This window comes from Herpailurus yagouaroundi, unplaced genomic scaffold, assembly GCF_014898765.1.
Source record: "Herpailurus yagouaroundi ecotype Mexico unplaced genomic scaffold, PumYag 140, whole genome shotgun sequence".
NCBI classification, from domain to species: Eukaryota; Metazoa; Chordata; class Mammalia; order Carnivora; family Felidae; genus Herpailurus; species Herpailurus yagouaroundi.
The window spans coordinates 82630776-82647258 of record NW_024412395.1 but is presented as its reverse complement, the minus strand read 5'-3'; positions in this window follow the sequence as shown (position 1 = coordinate 82647258).

The following is a 16483-nucleotide window of genomic DNA, read 5'->3' as shown; positions in this document are numbered from 1 at the left end:
TGGAGTCGGCTGGCGTAGGCCCGCCCTTTCAATATCACATTCACTGTACATTGTAATTCCCCAAATGATGGATCACATGTTAATCCAACTTAAACCCTGCTCTGCGTATTACAGCAGTCTGTAGAAACCAGAAATTCTGTATCGATAGCCCCAAATGAAAGCAAGAAAGTTGAAAAGCCTACCCGTAGTCTCTCCATCCCTGTGGGGAGATAGAACAGATAATAACAACAACAGTAATAATTATTATATAAATAAGGAGATTTTTATGTATGTAAGTGTTTATATGGAATACTCCTCTTAACACAAAACATGTACAAAACTAAATGTAAAATAATACAGATGTAATATGTATAAAACATAGAATATAGCTAACATTACATTAATCTGGATTATTTATGTATGTGTGTTTATATTATGTGTTTTTAATGTTTGTTTATTTTGAGAGAGAGAGAGAGAAAGCAGAAGCAGGGGGAAGGGGCAGAGGGAGAAAGAGAGTATCCCAACAGTGCAGAGCCTGATGCAGGGCTTGATTTCATGAACCATGAGATCAAGACCTGAGCTGAAATCAAGAGTTAGGTGCTTAACTAACTGAGCCACCCAGGCGCCCCTATATTATGTTTTATACGTGTATTAGTTCATTTAATCCTCCTAATCCTTCTGTGAGATGGAGACTACTAATCTGCCATTTTACAGATGAGAAAAACTGAGGCACAGAGTTATAAAGTACCGGCACAAGTCAGATAGGAAGTGGTAGTGCTAGGATTCGGAGAGTCTGGCTCCAGAGTCCTCACTCTTGATCAGTGCAAGTAGAGCCATCCAGGCCACAGCCTGCTGAACCATCCAGAAGTCTGAACCAGCTTCCAAGATGCTGGATCCAGGCTGGGTTTCTGGGGAGTAACGGGGCAGGATCCACTCTCAGCCTGCAGAGGTGACAGCCAGGTGAAAGGCTGAAGTCAGTAGGTCAGAGCAACCAAGATTTCAGTCCCATGTCCAGGCTTTGAAGCAGAACCCAGGTTTGGTGCTACAGAGGAGCAACTAGGGATACCCAGCCAGACCCAAGGGATTCCAAGGGTAAGGTACGAGGCTGATCCTACAGTGACACACCTAAATCTCTGATTTCCCAAGAGACTTTTTTCTAGGGCTCCTCAGCTTCAGTAGTGGGTGTGAAAGAGGCTATCTGAGGTGTTGAGCCAGCCTGAGCAGGAAACACTGGGCAACTGGGAACCTGTTACCCTGATTTCCTTCCTGTCCCTTCCACGTGCTCCCTGACGCATCAAGTGGAAATGCCTCCAGACCCGCCGTCATTGTACTGGAGTCCTTTTCCAGCAAAGAGGAGGCAGTGGAGAATAATTGACTTTTTCTAACCTTGTTGTGGCCTAGCTCTGGAACTGAGTTTGGAAAGCTCTTGCTTCATCTGATGAAAGCTATCACAAATTCTAGCACTCAGCTGCAGTTACGCAGAGGGAAGCAGGGCAGAAATCTAATAATGAACCTTAACTGAGTACCTACCCATGTGCCAGACATTGCACTTCACATGAGTGATCTCATTCAGTGCTCACAGCCTCTTTGTGACGTAGATCTCATTATTATTCCCATTTCTCAGATGAGGAAACTGAGGGTTAGACAGTAAGTAATTAGTGCAGGCTCACACAGCCAGTAAGTAATGGAGTCCAATCAAACCCAGCCAATGAAACTGAATCCCACACTCTTAATTACCACACCCTGATCACATGCCAGTCTTCATTTATCTGCCCATAAATCACTGATAACATGATTTGGGGGCCTCATATTTTGGCGGGAGTAGGGTGCTTAGGTCCTAGATGAAGTTCGAAAATATTTTAATGCAAAAGAGATTTCTTAAAAAAAAAAAAATCAGGTGCAATGTTTCTATAGCTCAAGGGGAGAAAAGTTAACACACGTCATGGTGTGGCTCAGCTCATTTCAACTGGATATGCACACTTTTATTCTAAATCTGCTTTTTCCCAACCAACACAATATCTGTTTGTAAGACACTTGGAGGTAACTGACGTTAAAGGTGAGCAGGCCTTGCCTCGATGTAAATGTGCCTTATGTCAGAGACCCGCTGTGAGAGATCCTGTCCGTGCTGCCTCTTCTCAAAAATCTCAGTTAAGAATACAATTACTTGTGGTTTTAAATATACAGAACTACTTTTCATGTGCCTGGAAATAAACTGGGCAAAAATTTCCCTTCACCCCACAGGAAGCACTTTTTGTTTGCTTTTTTTTTTTTTTTCATTTTTTATTCCATGACTTAAGACGGTTTTGATTTGTGTGTGCAGATGCCAGCAGTGAGGGTGGGGAGTGGAAAGTCTGTTGCATTAAAAGTGGAATGTTTATTATTACTCGACTTGTGGGCACCAGGGTTGGTAATGCTGTCTGTGTGCTTACTTTTTTGAAGTTCCACAGGTGAATGTCTTTCTTTTGCTTTGCTTGAAACTTACTGAAGGCAAAATTTGCATGTGCACAGGAGCCCACACACCAGAACCTTTGAGTTCAAACAACGGGGTTAAAAAGCACCTGCAAGGTTATCTGTGCTACACCTAAACTGGGTGTGCCAATCTAAAGTAGAAAAGCAGTGAAAGAGAAGTGTTGTCCCTAATCAAGATGGTTTCTCCTCCGAGTGGCACCACCATCCTGGCACTTATTTAGCCAGAAGCCTGTGTGTCAGCCCCCTCTGCTCCTCGTGAATTCACCAATGAGCCCCACATTCTACTTCCTGGCTGTCTGCCGTGTTGTTTTTCTTCTTTTCTTGCCAGGGTCACTGCCTTAGGTCAGGCCTCCAGCATCTCTCTCTGCACCTTCCTGTCCCCACACTGGCCCCACATCAATCTGTCTCCTCATTACAAGCGCTAAATAATCTTTGTAAAATGTAAATCTAATTCATCTTGCTCCTCTGCTTGGCACTCTCCACTGGCTTCCTGTTAGTCTGAGATCCGGCCCAAACTCCTTACAAGACCCGTTGCAATAGGGCACCAGTTCAGCCTCCTCTCGTGCCATATTTGCTCTTTCTTCCTTCTGCATTGAACACTTCAGCCTTATTGAAAAACATGGTGTTTCTCAAATTTCTCAAGCTACTCTTCCTTCAACTTCCAGGAGCTCTTTTCACATCTCTACTTCCCCTCCCCACCACCCCAACCTCCCTTCTCCTGAAGAAATCATCCTACCATTCTTCAGGCCTTTGCTTGCACACTCATCAGTTCATCAAAGAAGCCTTTCCTGATCCATTCGCTACCAACCACTTCCATAACTAGATTCCAAAGAAGATGCCTTCTTTGCATCCATATCTGCAATGTTGAACAGGTTGCCTGGGGCATACTAGAAGCTCCATTACTATTTGTTGAATGAATGAGTGAATAGTTCTGGACTTTTGAAGGGATAATATGACCTCAGGAAGAATCACCAATTAACACTTTGCTCTTTGAGTCATAATTTGAGGGCAGAAAAATATCAAGATGTTTGTATTTCACCCTGAAATTGATTGAATACATATAATAATTATCCTGATATATCTCTCATCCAATCATTTGTCCATCTCTAACTAGCAAACAAAAGAACATTCCATTTTAACAGCCAAATAATTTCTCATTTAAGAGTTACTAATTCATGAAGCCCAGCAAACTAATTGCACATTTCCAGGAAGGGTGAAAACAGTCAGTGTGAGATGTGACTATAAAGTGTTATTATTGATATTTTTAACAAAAATACCCCAACTTAGTCACCTTGGCAAACAAGGCCTTCATTCTGATGATGGTGTAATTGCTCAAAACATCATAAAGCACCTCCCTGCATCTCCTTCCTTTCAGTCTTTCCAGGGTTCCAGTCCCCAGTCCCATCCTTTGCCCCTGGACCACCTTCCTATGGCTCCTATGGTTGATAAACATGCTAGGATCTCTTCATTCACGAATACAAACACATTTCCTCAGACCCTGTAACCTCTGCCATCTCTTACTCTCTTGCTTAGGAAGGAGATGTCCACATTCAGTCTCTACCCTTCACTTCTTTCCAGATCTTCTTGAATCTACTGTAGATTGATTTCTGTCTTTATCATTCCATTGAAACTGTTTTTCCCACCTATGAGCTCCACAATGCCAACTCCAACCAACATGCTCTATCCTTCTCTTCTGTGACCTCTCTGAGTCATTTGGTGCTACAGTATTTTATGTTGATATTATACATACGTTATCTTGAAACAGTACCACCCATTCCTGATTAAGTTATCGGAACCAAGGGCCATTATGTTCTTTTAGGCTACAACTTTGTATACCTTTACTCTGATCTATTCTGTCTTGAATAAAGTCTAACTCTCAGAAGGAAACATTTAGCCTCCTAATTCAAACATTTCATCAAGGCCCCTCTACGGTCCCCATATATGGTCAGAAACATTGCTATCTTCTTCTTAACACCCATCTCTCAGACCCCTTCCAGCTTGGGCTTCTTTGCCAGTTCTTCTCATGTCTCTCTCCTCCTAAATGTTGATGTTGATACTCCCCAGAATTGAAGCTTCAGTCTCTTGCTTCCCTCATTCTATACACTCTACTACCCAAATGATAAAGCAGATAATGCCCAGTTAATTAAAATATTATGTGGGTTGAAATACCCACCCCAATTTCTCTTATGTGACTCTTAACCTGATTGTGAAAGCTATCAAAACAAATGTTCGAAGCATAATAGCACTGCTGTAATGAGTACATAATCTTTCCCAAAAGACTGAAACTCAAAAGACTCTCAAGCTCATATGCATACAGGGGCCCGGCAGATGGAACAAATGAATGAAGCGGACCTGGTATGAGGCAATAGGGAGTCGTGGAAACTGGGACAAACTGGAGAGCACACAGGAGAAGCAGCTGACTAGATCCAGCTGTACAGTGCTACAATGGAATAGGAGTCCAATTGAACAATATCTTCTGAATTTCTCCAGATAGATTTATTTATTTATTTATTTATTTATTTATTTATTTGTTTGTTTGTTTGTTTTTTAAAATTTTTTTAACGTTTATTTATTTTTGAGACAGGGAGAGACAGCATGAACGGGAGAGGGTCAGAGAGAGAGGGAGACATCTGAAACAGGCTCCAGGCTCTGAGCTGTCAGCACAGAGCCTGATGCGGGGCTCGAACTCATGGACCGTGAGATCATGACCTGAGCCGAAGTCGGATGCTTAACCGACTGAGCCACCCAGGCGTCCCTCCAGATAGATTTAAAGCTCCATCTGGATGAAAAATATTCCAATTTTTAAATTTTTCAACTTATTTTAAAAACTTAAGTTTTTTCATCCTGTACTATAGGAGGCAGACAAAACACTTAAAGATCTAGTTTGGCCCAGGGGCTATCAATTTTTAACCTCTGCTTTAAAGGACAACTTTCACTTGGCAATAAATACATATAAATATCCATATAAAGTCAGAAGATTCTTGCTCTAGACCTCACTTCATTGTTTACCAGCTGTGTGGCCCTAAGCAAGATGTCTACCTTCTCTGAACAGAAGTTTACTTATTTATAACCTCAGAGGATTTGTGTGAGGACCAAAATCTAATGGATACGAAAGCGCTTAAAAATTATTACATGTTGCCAAAAAATCTAGTAATTATAATGTTTAAATTTCACAACATTTTCCATAAATTTCTGATATTTTAAAAATAGTTCATTATATTTGACACATCTCAAATTTTACACACGGGATCAAGATTGGTGACCCTCTTTCAGAAAAACATGACAATATCATTGACCTTTTTTGGGCGGCTACTCAGAGTAAGGTTTGAATCCCGTCTCCCAGTAATTGATATATTTTTTAGGATGTAAAATAACTTCAAGCTTATGAAATTTATTCCATTTTAAAACTGTTCTTTCTTTCCTTCTTTCCTTTTCTGCAAGCACCCTAAGGGCAAAGGTAGCGTCTTCTCCAGTTTCTATTTAGAACCTAATGTCTTTCATGCAAAAGGCTCAGATAAGCTAAAACACAACACTGGAATTTGCTAGAAATTACGGAGGGTAAGTCAGATTATATTAGGTTTCTTGGGTTGTGCTTTGTGTGAACGGATGACACCTACTGGCATAAAACAAAAATCTGCGTTTTGTTTTTAAGAAGAAAAATAAATGTTCATCTTTTAAGCCAAAAAAAAAAAAAAAAAAAAAAAACCACTTCTAGAAGAGCCTAGCACTATCAAAGTGCAATTGCTAGAGGTACAAGTCAAAGATTCTATGGAATCATGAGAAAATGTTTAGGCTATAATTAGTGCAAAAAGCAAGTTATATGTATTACACGTATATGAGATTAATGTTTAAATATTTATATAAAAATGTATAAGGGGCACCTGGGTGACTCAGTCAGTTAAGCACCCAACTTCAGGTCAGGTCATGATATTACGGTTTGAGCCCCTCATCGGGCTCTGTGCTGACAGCTCAGAGCCTGGAGCCTGCTTTGGATTCTCTCTCTCTCTCTCTCTCTCTCTCTCTCTCTCTCTCTAACATAAATAAACATAAAAAATTTTTTAATGTATAAATAAAAAATATATAGAAACTTTGGGGCCACTGGGTGGCTCAGTCAGTTAACCGCCCAACTCTTGATCTCCGCTCAGGTCATGATCTCACAGTTTGTGGGTTCAAGCCCTGCACTGGGCTCTGCGCTGATAAGTGCAGAGCCTGCTTGGGATTCTCTCTCCCCTATCTCTCTGTTCCTACCCCGATCACCCTCCCCCTCTCTTGAAATAAATAAATAAATAAATTATATATATATATATATATATAACTATATCTAAAAAATTAAAAGGATGCATTGTTTTCCTTTGTCTTTTTCTGCACGTTTGAAGTCTCTTCCTATGACCATGTATCATTCTCCTCACTGGAATAACTAAATACTGTGTGTGTGTGTGTGTGTGTGTGTGCGCACGCGCGCGCATGTAAATACATTTTTTCTTTAGCAAAGGTTTTATGAAATTATCTTATGCATGATGAAGCAAAATACCTAAAGCACAAAGGACAAAAGTGATTAAATAGTTTAATAATAAACTTGAAATTTTGGCCAGGCAAGGCTTCCGATTTGTTTTTCTTTTTAAAAAATATCCATTGGTACCTAATTGTTTTTCCAAATGAACCTGAGAATCATTGTCAAATTTTCACAAGTTCTTTCTGTTCAACATCCCCATGCCTCAAATTCCACTGGGATTTGGAGTCAATACAGTATTGAGTGCCCAGACCTCTGTTACTACTTCTAATCCCAGGAGCATTTGGCAGCCTAGTAATTCATAGCATTCATTAACTATTTTATTTTAAAAGTCCAGTGAAAGTTTAAGACATATAAAATTAATCTCATATTTTTTAATCAATGTCCATTTTTATTTCTTAATCACTATGTTGTATCCTGAGGAGACTTTAATGGCTATAGAAAATTTACATATAACAAGAGTTTTCCCCAGTCTTGAGTGCTGAACCACTTAAGAAAAGAAGAGCAATGATCTTGCAAAGGTTAGTGGTGTTCACCAGGAAATTAAATGAGTGATGATAACTAAGGCAAATGAGTGACTGTTTTAGATTCATGATAGGTCAAGAAAAATCAGAGATGGCTGAAAAGTTAGATGAAGAAGAGCAGAAGGTCTTGATAACTAAGGTAGGTAAAAGACAGATAATGTGTTAATTCACATTTGTACGGCATGGTACAGGTTAGACGATGCCTATGCCTACATGGTAGGTTGAAAACCAATGATTTGCCCAGAAGAGTTACCATTCCCATATTTTAGGGATGGAAACCTAAGTAAGTCCCAGAGAAGTGGAGTATTTTGTTCAAAGTAGCTATGCCAGAGTAAAAATCAGAACTCATATATGCTCCTAGATTAGTGCTCTTATAAGTGTCTAGAAAGAAACAAACGAACAAAGGCTTGTAGAAAATTATCTTGGAGGCTTTGTTTTATGTCATTCTCTGAGAGTTTACATTTTCCTATGCCTAAAGATTGCAATTACAAAGAATCTTAGACCCAGCCTCTCCTCACATAATCTTTGATCATTTTCCGGATTATAGATGTGTTGAAGTGTCGAGACTTTTTTTTTTAAGTTTATTTATTTTCAGAGAGAGAGAGAGAACCAGCGGGAGAGGGGCAGAAAGAGAGGGGTGAACAGAGGATCCGAAGCGGGCTATTCGCTGACAGCACACAGCCCAATGTGAGGCTCGAACTCACAGAACTGCGAGATCATGACCTGAGCTGAAGTTGGACACTTAACTAACTGAGCCACCCAGGTGCCCCCATAACTCTTTGATGTTAGCTTTTCATAAGTTATTTGATATAAAAATATAAACAAAGTTTTGTTGGGTGCAGTTATAAAGTAATGAAAGTTAATGCCCCCCCAAAAGAAAATTAAGTTCCACTTTATTATCAAAATCTTCACCTTAAATCTTAGAATTATTTTGTAACCATTATAGTAGAGTTATCAAGAAACTGTGAGCCCAGCCCGGAACCTCAGACCAGAAGATGAGCAGTTTCTTCAAACGGCTTATTGAATCAATATCCCCAAGGAACAGGGCTGAGGACTATGAGGAAATTGTCAGTGATACAAAAGTTCATCCAGAAGAATAAATATTTTTTATACTAGACCTGCCATATATTAAAACATATTATAAGGTTAAAATAATTAGATCATTTTATGCCAGTCCAAAGATAAAAAATTCAGTGGAAAGGAATATGTATCTAGAATGAGGCCCTTGGATATATAAAAATTTAATGTTTGATAAAATCAATATACTAGGTAGGGTTCAGCTGCAGATAACAGAAACCATTCTCTCTAGTTTGACCAGAAAATGATTTGTCACCAGATATTACAAAATCTTTAGAAGGGTTGGAGAAGCAGATTTTGACTTCTAAAAACAATTCCCTGACCCTACCTTACACACTTCCAATCATGATCATAAAAGCTTCCATGGACACTGTTGGAGGCTATCAGCTCAGGAATCTACTCACTTAAGACTATCCTGCCTCTGCCATAATTTGTGCTAGCAAAACAGATGTCTTTCTATTGATGCAATTCCACAAGTCCTGTGATGGCACATCTGAACCATAGCTGCAAGAAAGCCCAGAAAGCCCAAGAAAGCCCAGATTTCCCACTTCTGCATTATAGGAAAGCACACTTGGAGGCTGGACTGGGATTTGAGCAAGCCAATCCTTAGTATTCACCAAAAACAGCATTTCATATCAGCTCAAAGGAAACAGTTATTTAATAAATGATGCCACCAAAATATTTAGATACCTAGTTGGAAAAAATCTGTTTAGATCTATAGCTTAGCATACATCAAAATAAACTGCATATAAATTGCAAAGTTATAAAATTTACATAAAAAACAAAAACTATGGAGAAGTATATTCTAAGTATAAAAGCAACAAAAGAAATCGCATAAACACTAATAGATTGGATTCAAAAAGAATTCTCCACATAGAAATTAAGGATTATAATTCAAACAGATTAGAAACAATATTTATAAGAAAGAGGCAAAGAATTAATATTTTTCATACGTAAAATGCTCATGCAAATCAGCAGGAAAACATTAAGCCTCCACAGATAGGTTAGGCAAAGCACTTGAATATAAAATTGACAAATGAGGGAAAATGTAAAAAGATGTGTCTAAGTATGATAAACAGTAACAAATAAAAAATGGAGTCAAAATATCATCAAAGAAAAACTCAGGACAAAGAAGTTGTTTTATATTTATTAAAAAGTAAAATCACAATAAAGCTTTAGTACTCTTCTACAAATATAGACATATCATTGAAATATAGAAATGAAAACTGCCAGAAATATATGGAAAATTAATAGAAACAGAATAGCTAAGAGATTATTCTTAGTCTTTGAGAGTTCAAATAAGCAAAAAGTTTAAAGACAAAAGTTGAGTAACAAATTATAAAGGTTGTTTTATTAGATATATATTAAACTTTTAGTCTATTAGAGAATATATCTGCTTTTCCAACACATCTGGAATATTTACAAAAAATTATTGATTCACTCAAAGAAACCCTCAATATAATTCAAAGGCAGAAGATGTACACTTTCTTTGATCACTATGAAATTAAAAATTAGTAAGAAAAGTTTAAGTGTTAAAACTATGTCTGCTTAAAAATTTCAAAAATCACTCTCTACAATAACTCTTTGGTCAAAGAGTAAATAGTAAAATGCAATTGTAGACAACTTACGAAACATGACAAAACACAACTTACCAAAACATTTTAGATATGACCAAAGCTATACCTGGCAAAAATATAATCATATAACTTTAGTATTTTATTAAGAATGAAATAATACTGATGAGTTAATCATTTAGATCAAGAGATACAAAAGAAAAACTTAAGCCTTTAAAAAGTAGAGACATAGAATTAATATATATTTACAAACAAAAAATACTGAATTAGGAAACAAATTATACATAATAAAAGTATGTTTTTATTTTAAAAATCATTAACTGGAGCAAGACTATCTTTGAGGGAAAGATAATATATAAGCACAATGTTCGAAGAAAACACAGATCCTGATGAGATTTTTTTAAGTTTCTTTATTTATTTTGGGAGAGAGAGAATGTGACCACGCACGAGCACAGCAAGGGGCAGAGAGAGGGACAGACAATATCCCAAGCAGGCCCCACGCTGCCAGCACAGAGCCTGACATGGGGTTCATTCTGACAAACCATGAGATCATGACCTGAGCCAAGATCAAGAGTCAGACACTTAACAGACTGAGCCACCCAAACACCAAGATTTTTTTTTTTTAATTTTAAAGAAAATAGAACATCCAGTACCATGTACCGTTTTCACAATATGGTTGTAATTGCTAATTTTCTGAGATCTAGAAAATTGAAACAAATAGGAAACTGAACAGACTAATAACCTTGGAAGAAAATAAAAATGGAACCAAGAAACTAGCCCATACAAAAGGGCTAAACCCAAAATATTCTACAAGTGAGTGCTTCAATCTGGACACTAGAAGTAAAGACTGAAAACATGTTAGCTTATTTTGCAAAACTGACAATGCTAAAAAATAACAAAGTTAACCCAAAGAAGATCCACAGACCAGTCTCATTTATGAATATATTAATTAAGCTAAAAAAATCTAATTTGGGGATGCCTGGGTGGCTCAGTAGGTTAGGCATCTGACTTTGGCTCCGGTCATGATCTCCCTGCTCTTGTGCTGACAGCTCATAGCCTGGAGCCTGTTTCAGATTCTGTATCTCCCTCTCCTCCTGCCCCTCCCCATTCTTTATCTCTCTCTCCCTCTCTCTCTCTCTTTCTCTCCCTCTCCCTCTCTCCCTCTCTCCCTCTCCTTCTCCCTCACTCCCTTTCTCTCTCTCCCTCTCCCTCTTTCTCTTTCCCTCTCTCCCTCTCTCTCTCCCTCCCTCCTTCAAAAATAAATAAAACATTTTTTAGATCCAATTCAATGGCTTATTAAGGGAATAATGTACCAAATAGGATTTTTTCCCAAAAATGCAAGAATTGCATAATATTAAGAAATCTATATCTCACAAACTTAAAGGGGAAAAATATACAATCATCTCAATGGATGCTGAAAAGACCTTCAATAAACACAGCATCCGTGCATGATTTTAAAAACTCTACTAATGTATCATAACTAGAAGGATGCTTCTTAACCTGATGAAAAGTTTCTACCTCATATCACTAGACAGAATCATGCTTAATTATGAAGGGACCCTCTAAGGGTTGGAGGAAAGTACTACGCCCACTGTTTTTCATTATCCAGAAAGATATTTAAAAGAAGCAAGTGCTATACATTTTTTTACAAGAGGAGAAACAGTTATCAGATATTTGTTTTTATGTAGTTGATTACCAAGAAAATCCAAGAGAATGAACCGAAAAGGTCTTATGATTAATAAGTTTAGTCAGGTAGCCACGAACAAAATAAATCCAAGAAAAGCCAGTAACTTTCTCTATGTCAGGGAAAAAATGAGTAGTTAGAAAACTATAAGGGGAAAAACACAAGTATACATGTCTATATCAAAGCTATGAAACTTACCAAGGGATATAACAAAAGGTGTGAACACATGGAGAGGCACATGTTTCTGATTGGGAAGACTCCATCTGATTGAAAGTATCCGTTTCTCTAAATAAATTTATAATGTTTTTCCAACAAAAAACCCACTGGATTTTTCAAGTTTCAAATTTTTTACCAAATGATTTTAGAATTCTTTTGGGGGAAAAAAAATTTAAAATAACCAAAACAATTAACGGACTATAATGTGAAGTGTCAAAGTGGTTGACTTTGAGTCAACCCAAGAATGGGTGTAAGAATTAGCTAAACTGAATATAAAATCCAGAAGCAAATCCACACAACACAGGAATTTAAAAAATGATAGACACATAAATTTCAAGGCAGTGGAGGAAATATGTATTTTTATTACATAGGAATAATTAGCCAACTATTTTTAAAAATTAGAGTAGGGCTCGGGGCGCCTGGGTGGCGCAGTCGGTTGAGCGTCTGACTTCAGCCAGGTCACGATCTCGCGGTCCGTGAGTTCGAGCCCCGCGTCAGGCTGTGGGCTGATGGCTCAGAGCCTGGAGCCTGTTTCCGATTCTGTGTCTCCCTCTCTCTCTGCCCCTCCCCCGTTCATGCTCTGTCTCTCTCTGTCCGAAAAATAAATAAATGTTGGAAAAAAAAAATTTTTTTTTTAAATTAGAGTAAGGCTCTAACCTCATATAAAATGGCAAAATTCCTGAATCAAAATTAAATTTTAAAAAATCATAAAAAGAATTTGGAGAAAATTTGGATGAGAAAAGTATATTTTAACTGCTTAGATAGAAGGATAAATTCCTTCCTGGTTATTTCTTGGATATTTTCCTCACGTGTACTATCTTTTATATCTTTTTTTTAAATCAACAACCGTGTTAGAAAAAAAAAGATATTTTTGGAAACATATACACGACTATGTGCTTAATCTCAGGGTGAAGAAAGTATTTTAAGCCTAAAAACAAAGGGAAAATGACATAAAGGAAAAACCTTGATAAATACAATTTATAAAAACAAATTTTCATGCATCAAAAATCTAAAAATAAAGGTCAAATGGTGAAAGCAGAAAAGATATTTGTAACTCTGACAGCAAAAGGCCAATATGATCAATATATAAAACTTCTTACATGTCGTTATAAGAACACTCTAACTTTAAAAAGTAGATAAAGGGCCTGAGTAGGCAATTCACAAAAGAAGAAAGTCAAAAGTTCAAACCCACATTAAGAAAAAAAAAGTTCAAGGGGTGCCTGGGTGGCTCAATTGATTAAGTGTCTGACTTTGGCTCAGGTCATGACCTGACAGTTCGTGAGTTTCAGCCCTGCATTGGGCTCTGTGCTGACAGCTCAGAGTCTGGAGCCTGCTTCAGATTCTTTGTCTCCCTCTCTCTCTCTCTGCCCCTCTCCTGCTCATGCACTCGCTCTCTCTCTCTCTCTCAAAAATAAACTTAAAAAAACATTTTTAAAAAGAGAGAAAAAGTTCAAGCTCACTAGTAAGCAGACAGAAATGAAATGGAAAGCATGACATACATTTTTGTCCTACCAAGTTGGCAAAGATATTTAAGTGATATTTAAAGGATATTAAATGGGGGCGCCTGGGTGGCTCAGTCGGTTAAGCGTCCGACTTCAGCTCAGGTCATGATCTCGTGGTCCGTGAGTTCAAGCCCCGTGTCGTGTCGGGCTCTGTGCTGACCGCTCAGAGCCTGGAGCCTGTTTTGGATTCTGTGTCTCCCTCTCTCTCTGACCCTCCCCCATTCATGCTCTGTCTCTCTCTGTCTCAAAAATAAATAAACGTTCAATAATTTAAAAATAAATAAATAAAAATAAAGGATATTAAATGATATCTAAAAGATTTTAAACAAAACCTAATATTCAGCTTTAGTGCAGGAAATAAGTAATGGGCACTGTTATCCACAGCTGGTAGTAGTGAATACTGATACAGCCTTCTAAGGGCAATTTGATAATAAATACCAGAACTCTTACAGCACATCACACAGTCCCCCAATCAAGTGGTATCTTCCCAGGAAGCCTGCTCCTGCTCCACTTTTTTCAGATATTTCCAAACAGACCAGGGCCCCTGTTGAAGCTCCAGTAGACCCCAAACCCATACACAGATGTGTATCCACCATTATAAGGGAAGCTATGTCTACACAAACTCCAACCATCTAGATGTTGTTTTATCTTCTTTATAGCCATTAGAATCATACGAAAGATTGGATTATATTATTTTAATTGTTTAGTGTTGAACAGATAAAGCCTAAACAGTAATGTGAGGAGTACAAACAGAGTACAGACCTATTCCAGCTTTGAAAACTTGCCCCAGAGGGACGCCTGGGTGGCTCAGGTGGTTGAGCATCCAACTCTTGATTTTGTCTCAGGTCATGATCCAGGGTCGTAGGATCAAGCCCTACAGCCGGCTCCGCGCTGAGTGTGGAACCTGCTTGAGATTCTGTCTCTCTCTCCCTCTGCCCATCTACCCCACTTGCGCTCCCTCTCTAAAAAAAAGAAAGAACAGAAAAAGAAAACTTGCTCTGGAAATAGCTGAAACATATGTATGGTCAGAAAGAAAATAATATCAAACAAATAGAAAGCATAATAGGAACTATTCTCCTTCCCAGACTGAGGGAAGGAGGCTTTGGAATAAGGTTAATGTAACTTGAAGATCAATAAGAAATAAGCAACTTCTAAATGTGCTATATGTTCATTGCTTCAGTAGACTGGTTGCTATTGTATCGAAAAAAAAAACTAAAAATTGGGGTGCCTGAGTGGCTCAGTCGGTTAAGCATCCGACTTGAACTCAGGTCATGATCTCACAGTTTGTGAGTTCGAGCCCCACGTCGGGCTCTGTGCTGATACCTGAGAGCCTGGAGCCTGCTTCAGATTCTGTGTCTCCCTCTCTCTCTGCCCCTCCTCTGCTCATGCTCTGTCTCTGTGTCTCTCTCTCTCTCTCCCAAAAATAAATAAAAACATTAAAATTTTTTTTAAAAAAACTAAAAATTAATGTTACATATTCCTGTGGATGGCCCATGTCTTCATTTTGCAGTATTTCATCAAACAAGTGATATTCTTCACAATGGATAGGTGGCTCTATTCCCACAAAACATGTCAGCTGACAGCTTGCACAGCATTTTACTTTTCTGCTGCTGGAAGTACTTTCAACAGTGCTTATCCACGATCCCTGTAATGTAACAGTGAAGCACAGGACTAAACCCAGACCATTGGATGATAAACAATATGTATAGAAACCAACATAAAGCAATATTGATTTTTAAGATCACAGAGAAGGTATTAGTCAGGCATTTCTATTACAAGTGACAGAAACCCAAATTGGCCTAAGGAAAGAAAAGGAATAATGGTTCATGAAATTAAAAGTAAGTTTAAGAGAACTTCGGGTACAGCTAGATCCAGGGCTCTGTCTTAATTTGTATCTCCTTTCTGCTCTTTTCTGTATTGGCTTCATCCTGACCTTAAAGAACTCTGGGCTTACCTCCTTCCAGCTTTACAAAAGTGACAGCTTGTAAAGAGTAGATAGCACTAACAGAAGTCATGAGTTTGGTGCACTGACAGAGCACATGCCTTTTAAAAATAATAATAATAATAATAATCCCCGTGACAAAGGACATGCAGGCCTGTGATTGGCTGGGCCTGCTCGTGTGCTTAGCCCTGGAGTCCAGAAGCCAGGTCAGCCCTACGCCAACCACATTAACTAAGAGTCTGAGGAAAATGGCCCCTAAAGGAAAATCAAGGTGCTGTTACCGGAAAGGAGGAAAAGGAATATTGAACAGACAAAAACAGCAGAAGTCTGCAAAGAGAGGAAAATGCTTCCTTCATCTTATACTGCTGATAAACTAAGTGTTCAAGGCACAGTGTGAAAACTCATTGCAGAAGGATGTATAACAAGACTTTTAGACTAAGTAAGTGACAGTGATAAACGGAAGCCTTTTTTAAATCATTTCATCATTAAAAACAGAGGAGGAGAAAACGGGAGCCCGAAGTTAGTTGTCACTGTTGGACCGTTCCCAAGAGGTGAATCACATGGAGTGACAAGGACTGTGCCCACCCTGCCCTGTGCTTTGGGAGGCTGCCCTCACAGACCACATCCACTTCCTCAACCTCTGGTTTCCGTTTGCTTTCAGCTGGCGAAGCTCTGGCAAGAGATGGTAGGGCAGGAGGAAAGTGAGGTTCACTATTCCCTAAGCTACCTCCTTTTAAAACCGTAACTCTGTCCTCCTTTTAAAACCATAACTTCTGTCCTGGAGCCTTCTCATAGCAACAGCTCAGCTAGTAGCTACTGCTATAGCTCTGTCTCTGTTCTGATAAACATTCCCTCTCCTTGACCTTCAGATCTAGAGGTGGTAATGGCTTGTTGTTGCTTGCCCTGGGAGATCTATCCATCCCTTACTGGCTTTCCTTAACTCTGCTCACACCTTTACAAATAGTCTCTTTATTCATCTTTTCTCAGTTACTCCTACCTGTGTTTA